The 8,250-nt window shown below is 39.8% G+C and overlaps 1 long non-coding RNA gene across 1 annotated transcript; it reads right to left on the bottom strand.

Moving 5' to 3' along the window:
- Positions 1–1,315, bottom strand: LOC139532073 (uncharacterized). The gene is made up of 2 exons (XR_011666489.1): positions 792–1,315; positions 1–577 (listed from the first exon to the last, which is right to left on the bottom strand). It is a non-coding gene; the product is annotated as an uncharacterized lncRNA (long non-coding RNA).
- Between the last annotated feature and the right edge of the window lie 6,935 nt (positions 1,316–8,250).

Here is an 8,250-nt window from a genome sequence, read left to right as displayed (position 1 = left end):
TGCCTGAACCGCACCTTTATTTGCCAAGGAAGAGTACATGATCAGTGAATATATTCAATGTACAGGCTACAATGTGGGAATCTCATGTGTGGTAATAACTACAGTACACCAATTTGTAAGTCGCTCTGGATAAGAGCGTCTGCTAAATGACTTAAATGTAATGTAAATGTACATGTGTATATAGGACTTGCATCCTTGGCACAATAAAGTTATTATATTATACTCAATCCATAGGCTTCATTAATGCCATTCAGACTTGAAGTTGATACAACAACTATGATAGCTGAGGTTCATAGATTGGTATGAATATCAGTTCAGAACCTAACGTTTTAGGGTCCATACACAGATCGGCTACATACTGTCGCTAGCTACACATCTATAGTCATACAGTTATTTTTATCCTCCACTACACAATAAGCAAGTAAATAGTTAGCTAGCTATGTTACTTCAGCTGCATTGCAAGGCAAGCTTACACAATTGTACATTCAATTTGCAGTAAATGCTTTAGCTAGCTAGATTCTTTACATCCACTGTTTCACAAGACGACAGCCTGGTTTGCTGGTTTTCTCAGGAGTCCCTAAAACATTAAACAACACAAATTACAAATTGATTCTCCTAACACTAGCTAGCTGGCTAATGTTAGCTAGTCAGATAACTTGCTAAATAGCAATTTTTGTAAATTAACTTTATGACAAAAAAATATGTACAATCGTTTGTCTCTACATTAACTGACATATTCCTCTCAATTGTACATTTTTTGCTTGACTAGTTATGACGTGATAACAACTTACATCTGGTTCCACCGTAATGTTTTGTCAGCCATCTTTGTTGAAGAACGCCACAAGGAAAGGGTGGCTCACGTCAAAATTCATCATTGGAACCACTCGATATGAAAAAAAAAAGAAAATCAGATTTTCAAGTTTTTCTTTAAGAAGTGTAATCTATCCACATTATCTGCAGTGAGCACAGATCGGCTTGCTGTGACAATGTCAGCCGCTGTGGAGAATACCTTCTCACTAGGGACAGAGGTCCCAGGCACAGGCAGGTAGCGCCTTGCTCACATGGCAACATGAGGGTATATTAATTTGGTCTTCCACCATGTAAGTGGATCAGCATCCAGGTGAATACAGTCCACTTTCCTGTATGAGGTCACCTCCTCCTCTATGACGTTGACCTTTGACTTGGTTCCCTGCTCCTGGGACGTAAACAACTCCCCAAAAAGCTCAGCCATGGCAGACATATTTTCTGGAGGAGAACCCCTGTCGTCTGCAGTCTCTGGAGAGGGGTTGGCTCCTGTGGTATCTGTGGCTTGACCCTGCAGAATTAAATTAGATGAAAATTACTATCTCTGAAGTGGCTTTGAAAATATGACTTTTTGTTAGAAATATTTATCATACACTTATTACAATTATTACTATATAATTAATTGTTAAATCGCTAATTAATAAAATAATAAATGTCACATTAACAAAATAAATACAAGACCTGTTGTATTTTGGTCACAATTGTAAGGGGTGCGTAAACGGTGGCAGGGAAGTCAGACGCAGGAGAGCAGAACTTGGTAATAGCCGTAGCAGTTTAATAGCAAAACCAATGGCATCAAAGTAACAAGATATGGGTACAAAAACCTGTCGCGCACCAATCAACACGTGCACAAGCACTTACAATAAACAATCCCACACAAAAACATGGAGGGAACAGAGGGTTAAATACACAACAAGTGATTGAGGGAATTGAAACCAGGTGTGAGGAAAAACAAGACAAAACACATGGAAAATGAAAAGTGGATCGATGATGGCTAGAAGACCGGCGACGCCGACCGAACAAGGAGAGGACCCGACTTCGGCGGAAGTCGTGACAACAATCTCTGCTGTGAGTTCATTGTAGACTCTCAGAAGAACAGATGTGTAACGAGTGCGCTGATAGTCGGGAAGCAAGTACAGGGAAACACAAACGAAACACGAAACACAAACAACGCACCGACATGAAACAGAGTCAATAACACCTGAGGAAAGAACCAAGGGGAGTGGCAGATATAGGAAAGATAATCAAGGACGTGATGGAGTCCAGGTGAGTGTCATGAGGCGCTGGTGCGCTTGACAATGGTGACAGGTGTGCGGGATAATCAGCAGCCTGATGACCTAGAGGCTCGGAGAGTGTATGTGACAAGCAGCATCTAGGTGCAGCAGGGACTTGAACCGGGGTTCCAAAGCGGCGCTCTTGTGTAAGAAGTCTTAGACACCAGGGTCAACATATCTATGCTCCAGGTTAACTCTGATAGCAGTCTTGACATACCTTACTGCAGGTTCATCTTCATCAGATACCAGCATTGATTTCAGGATCATTGTTTTCATAGGCAGGACCATGAAAACTGATGGAATGCGCTCAGTGCATATCAGTGTTGTGACTGTTTTGGGAGGTTTGCACACTTTGATAACTTCCTCTATTAGTCTTATGTCATTTTCAGACAAAGTCACAATATCTTTGACATTCTTCCTCACAGCTTGATCTGTCAGTGTAGAATACACCACAACTTTCTGCTCAAGGTATCTCTCAACCATGTCATGAATTACATCTAGCAGGGACATCTTGGATTAGTTTGTGATTTGGCAGCTCCAGCATCTCCTGTTTTGAAAAGTCTCTCACACACACACACACACACACACACACACACAGGGAGAACAAAGGATTTCACAGGGCGAACTCCTAAATCCCCAAAATGGGAATTTGAAACAAAATGTCCACTTGTGAGAAGGTGGGAATGGTCCGTGGACACTTAAGGGACGGGTATGACAAGTGTGTTTCATTTGGTGACCTCAGAGAGGACAAGAAACACACATAACTATATCTCTGAATGTGTACATTTCTCAATTATAAGGTTTGCATCTAATTCTTGTATAAAATTGTCACGAGAATTTTCAATCCCCATGACAATAACTATCAATCAATAGCTTTGACCAATCCCCGAGGTTTGTAAGACCATGGGTTTAATAATAATTAGGCAAAGACTCAGCTTATGCAAAAGGTTAGTACAGTTTATTCACGAGAACGTTCTAAAGTCAAGAATGGAAACACAGTCTTTATAACAAGTTCAAATCTTAAGCTACGCCTTGCTCAGACAGTCTGTGTTTTTCCACTACACAGATACATTGTTTAATCTGCAACATGTTTCATAATTTTCTGCAAGCCTAACAGTTTCTCCCCTCCACAGGTGGAGACAGAATGTCCTGTAAGGAACACAGTAGTACAGCTTGTCTGTCGATAGCTTATCATTTGTTTCACACTTGCACCCTGTTTACATACTAAAAAGGAACAAAAGGTCCTTGTTCTAATTATGACTAAAACTACACACATCATCAGATTATAGTTTTATGATTCTAATAAATATGGTTTCAGGGTGGAATATTTTTAGTCATTACCATTAAGCATATAATTCCCTTATCAAAAATGAATGAGTAAAGATTAAACTATTTGTGAAATAAAGTAATGTGATGTTAAAACTTTAATGTGAGAGAATTGTATTCCCTTTAAAGTTTAACTAAATCATTGCCCCACCCCAGTGAGCACAGATATGATCTGGCCTTTTCTATTGTTCCATTCTATCCACGAAATACTTTGATCTTCAGGGAAGCAGAGAGAGAGAGTCGCTGATGAACTGACTCTCTGCAGACAGACCAGATTCCAACAGAAATTACGACGACACACTGGGCATAAAATATATATTGATTGCAATTATTCCCGAATGAGTGGGCGTTCATGTGCAAAGGACTAGTATTTCAATTAATATAATTATCAACTGTGTAGTGATTCCTTTTGTCTTTCCCGCATGTTCTCAGTCCACACCCTTTGTCCAACAATTCGTCATATCGGCTTAGCCCACTAGGGAACCTCCCCTATCATTTCCTTGTAACCATATCTACTGTTTGTTTGTTTATGCATTTCTGTGATTATTTAGTTAGTTAGCCTGTTTGGGATAGGGGGCAGCATTTTCACTTTTGGATGAATTGGTGCCCATAGTGAACTGCCTCCTACTCTGTCCCAGATGATAATATATGCATATTAATTATTACTATTGGATAGAAAACCCTCTGAAGTTTCTAAAACTGTTTGAATTATGTCTGTGAGTATAACAGAACTCATATGTCAGGCAAACTTCCAAACAGGAAGTGAGAATTCTGAGAAGGGTCGATGTGAAAGTCATCGCCTATTCAATTCCCTGTAATATATAGATCTGTTTGCACTTCCTACACCTTCCACTAGATGTCAACAGTCTGTAGAGCGTGGAATGAAGCCTCTACTGTGATGTGGGGCCGGATGGCAGCTATTTGAGTCAGTGGTCTGGCAGAATGCTAGTTCCTGGTCACGCGCGCTAGTCATGAAATGGCCATTACTTATACAGACATGAAAAAATGCTCCGGTTGGAACTTTATTGGATATATATGATAACAACATCCTGAAGATTGATTCTCTACTAAGTTTGACCAGTTTATTCGACTTGTAATATAACTTTTTGAAGTTTTTGTCCGATGTTTGCCTGCATCTGCGCCAGCGTTTGGACATGTGTACTACACGTGCTAGCAAAAGTTGCTAATTGGACATAAGTAATGGACATTATCGAACAAAACAACGATTTATTGTGGAACTAGGATTCCTGGCATTGCATTCTGATGAAGATAATCAAAGGTAAGGGAATATTTATGATGTAATTTCGTATTTCTGTTGACTCCAACATGGCGGAGAAATTCTGTTAAATCTGAGTGCCGTCTCAGATTACTGCATGGTGTGCTTTTTACTAAAGTTTAAAAAAAATCTGACACAGCGATTGCATTAAGAACAAATGTATCTTTAATTATATGTAAAACATGTATCTTTCATCAAAGTTTATGATGAGTATTTCTGTTATTTGACGTGGCTCTCTGTAATTACTCTGGATATTTTGGAGGCATTTCTGAACATGGCGCCAATGTAAACCGAGATTTGTGGATATAAATATGCACATTATCGAACAAAACATAAATGTATTGTGTAACATGATATCTTATGACTGTCATCTGATGAAGATTATCAAAGGTTAGTGATTAATTTTATCTCTATTTCTGTTTTTGTGTGACTATCTTTGGCTGGATTTGGTGGTGATCTAACATAAATATATGTTGTGTTTTCGCTGTAAAACATTTTAAAAATCGGACACGATGGGTAGATTAACAAGATGTTTATCTTTCATTTGCTGTATTGGACTTGTTAATGTGTGAAAGTTACATATTTAAAAAATATTTTTGGGAATTTCGCGCGCTGCCTTTTCAGCGGAATGTTGGGGGGGGTTCCGCTAGCGGAACCTGTGTCCTAGAAAGGTTAGTAAATAAATGATTAAGCCAATTGGTGTATGGATGATTCATAGTAAAGGCTGGGTTCGTGCAGAAAACCAACAATTTACAACGTTTGGAATGAGACTGACGTGAGGTAAATAATAATTCATTAATAAGAAGACTAATTGATCAGATATTAAAATATCTTTAGAGTTATATTAGGAGAATTATAACTTTGTAATCTGAAGATTTTCCTTGGTGCCCCGACTTCCTAGTTAATAGCCGGCAGGTCGTGAGCATTTTGAGTTTGTAGACTCGAAGGTGCTTGCTGAGGGCACGTAGGTCTAGAATGGGACGCTAAGTCCCATCCCTTTTTGTAACCTGGAATACCGTCTGTACCTGCAGTCCCAGACCTTTGACACAGCAACCACTTAAATTGCCTGGTTCTGGAGACGGGGGGATATTTCCTTCCTCAAAACGGCACTGAGACCTTTGAAGGTAATGGATAAAGTGAGATGGAGGCAAAGAGTATACAGAGGCCATAAGTCTTGGAAGGACTTAATGCTTTCTCTTACTGGACAAGGAAAGGTATTATCTATTAGAGAAGCGGGGAGGGAATAAGTGATTCTTATTAATAGGACCCATAGTAGACGCAGCGGAGAATTTAAAATGTCGTCGAAACTGGTACCAAATCATGAGTGTGGAAAGCACTACAGGATTGTGAGTATAGCGAGAGGGGGATGTTGGGTGAGAAGAGCAGAGTAAAGCAGGAAGAGAAGAAGAAATACAAGAATGTGCCTCTAGGTGGCACCAGGGTGTATCTGGAGCATGTAACCAGAATAGCAATTTCTGAAAGTTGGCTGCCCAGTAATAGTATAAAAAGTTGGGTAGTGCCAGCCCTCCACTAAACTTGCTTCTCTGAAGTATAGATCTACTGACTCTGGGTACCTTTCCTCCCCAGATAAATGTGGCAACAGCCTGATTGATTGACTTAAAAAAACGCTTTGGTAAAAAACAAAAGGATAGATTGAAATAGATAAAGGAAGTTGTGTAAACTGATCATTTTTACAACATTAATCCTTCATATGTGATAGTGGTAAGCTACCCCATCTCTGAAAATCAGTTTTCATTTGCACAAGAAGGGGAGAAATGTTTGCAGAAAAAAGAGCATGTAATGAACGAGTTACGTTCACTCCAAGGTATATGAAACCAGACCGGCTAAGCTGAAAGGGCAAGTCTGTCTGCTAGAGCTGTAGCGCTGCTCTATTGATTGGGAAGCACTCACTTTTCTGGAGATTCAGCTTGTAACTGGAGAAGGAGCCAAAGTTTTCCAGAATAGAAAGGATAGAATGTAAACAGGTCACAGGGTTATTTACATAGAGTAACAAATCATCTGCATATAATGATAACCTATGTTCAACTCCTTCCCGTGTTACACCTTCAAAAAGAGGAGGCTGCCCGCTGATGCCCGCAAAGCTACTGAAAGGGGCTCAATGGCTACGGCAAATAATAAAGGGGACAGTGGGCAGCCTTGGCGTGTCCCACATTCCAGGGCAAAATAATCAGAACGGGTGTCATTGGTACAGACACTGGCCTGGGGAGATGTATACAAGAGATGGATCCATGAGCTAAATTTGTCCCCAAATCCCCAAAAATTTAAGAACAGCAAATAGGTACTCCCACTCAATTCTGTCAAATGCCTTCTCTGCGTCTAGGCAGATTAGATTAGTTGGAGAATTGTTTAGAATAAATAATGTTAAACAGCGTATGAATGTTAAAAAATGAATATCTGTCCTTTATAAAGCTTTTTTGTTCCTGTGATATGAGTCCTGGTAAGACTACTTCCAGACGCCTTGCTATCGCTACCACAGGAAGCGGGGTCTTTCCCCTTCTTATAAGGAGAAGCGCTATTGAAGCCTGTGTTACGAGCCAAGTTCAAGTGATTCATTATACATAGATAAAAGTAAAGGGGCCAACTTGGTATAGACTTTCTTAAAGAACTCAGTTGGAAACACATCAGGCCCTGGAGCCTTGCTGCTCTGCATTGACTTGATAGACTGAATAACTTCTTCAAGGCTGAGAGGGGAATCAAGGTCTCCTGCAGTTTCAACTGTGGGAGTCTCCAGTTCACCCAAAAATGTAGTCATATTGGCAGTATCTGATGGAAATTCAGACGTATACAGGGAGGAATAGAAAGATTTGAATGTGTCATTGATTCCTGTAGTGTCAAAAATCAGCTATGACTGTAATCTTTAATTTGGGGAATCAGACAGGTAGCAGCACAACGTTTTCATTGGAGTGCAAGCAGACGACTTGCCCCATCGCAATGTTCATAGTAGGTACCACGTGAATGCAATAGTAACCGTTCTGCATCTGTAGTGGACAAGAGATTGAATTCAGATTGTAAGTTCAAGCGTTGCTTATATAGCTCTGGGGATGGCGTCAGGGCATAATGATGGTCTAAGTCAAGGATGGCTTTAGTGAGTTCGTCAAGTTTAGCTTTCCGAGTTTTGTTTAAATGAGAAGAATAATAAATAATTTATCCTCTCAAATAGGCCTTAAGTGATTCCCATAAGAGAGAATGAGAGGTTGAGCTTATCGGATTTAAAAATGTTTAATTATCAATAGAAGTAGAGATAACCTTACAGAAGTCTGCGTCAGACAGGAGAAGAGAATTGAATCTCCCGAGAGGAGTACGAGTTTGTCCTGATAGGACAATGTCGAGGGCTAAAGGTACATGGTCAAAAATGACAATGGGTAAATATTCAGAAGAGGTGACATTTGGAAGTAACATGATCAATAAAGAAATAGTCAATATGAGAAAATGAATGGTGTACAAAAGAAAAGAAAAAATACTCTCTTGCCTGGGGATTCTGAAATCTCCAGGGATCTGTACACCCATTCTGAATCATAAAATCTGAGAAGGACTTTGACATAGCAGAAG

Source organism: Salvelinus alpinus, chromosome 10 (genome assembly GCF_045679555.1).
Source record: "Salvelinus alpinus chromosome 10, SLU_Salpinus.1, whole genome shotgun sequence".
Classification (NCBI taxonomy): Eukaryota; Metazoa; Chordata; class Actinopteri; order Salmoniformes; family Salmonidae; genus Salvelinus; species Salvelinus alpinus.
Note: the sequence above shows the minus strand (reverse complement) of the source record. Positions and strands in the feature narration are given on the sequence as shown.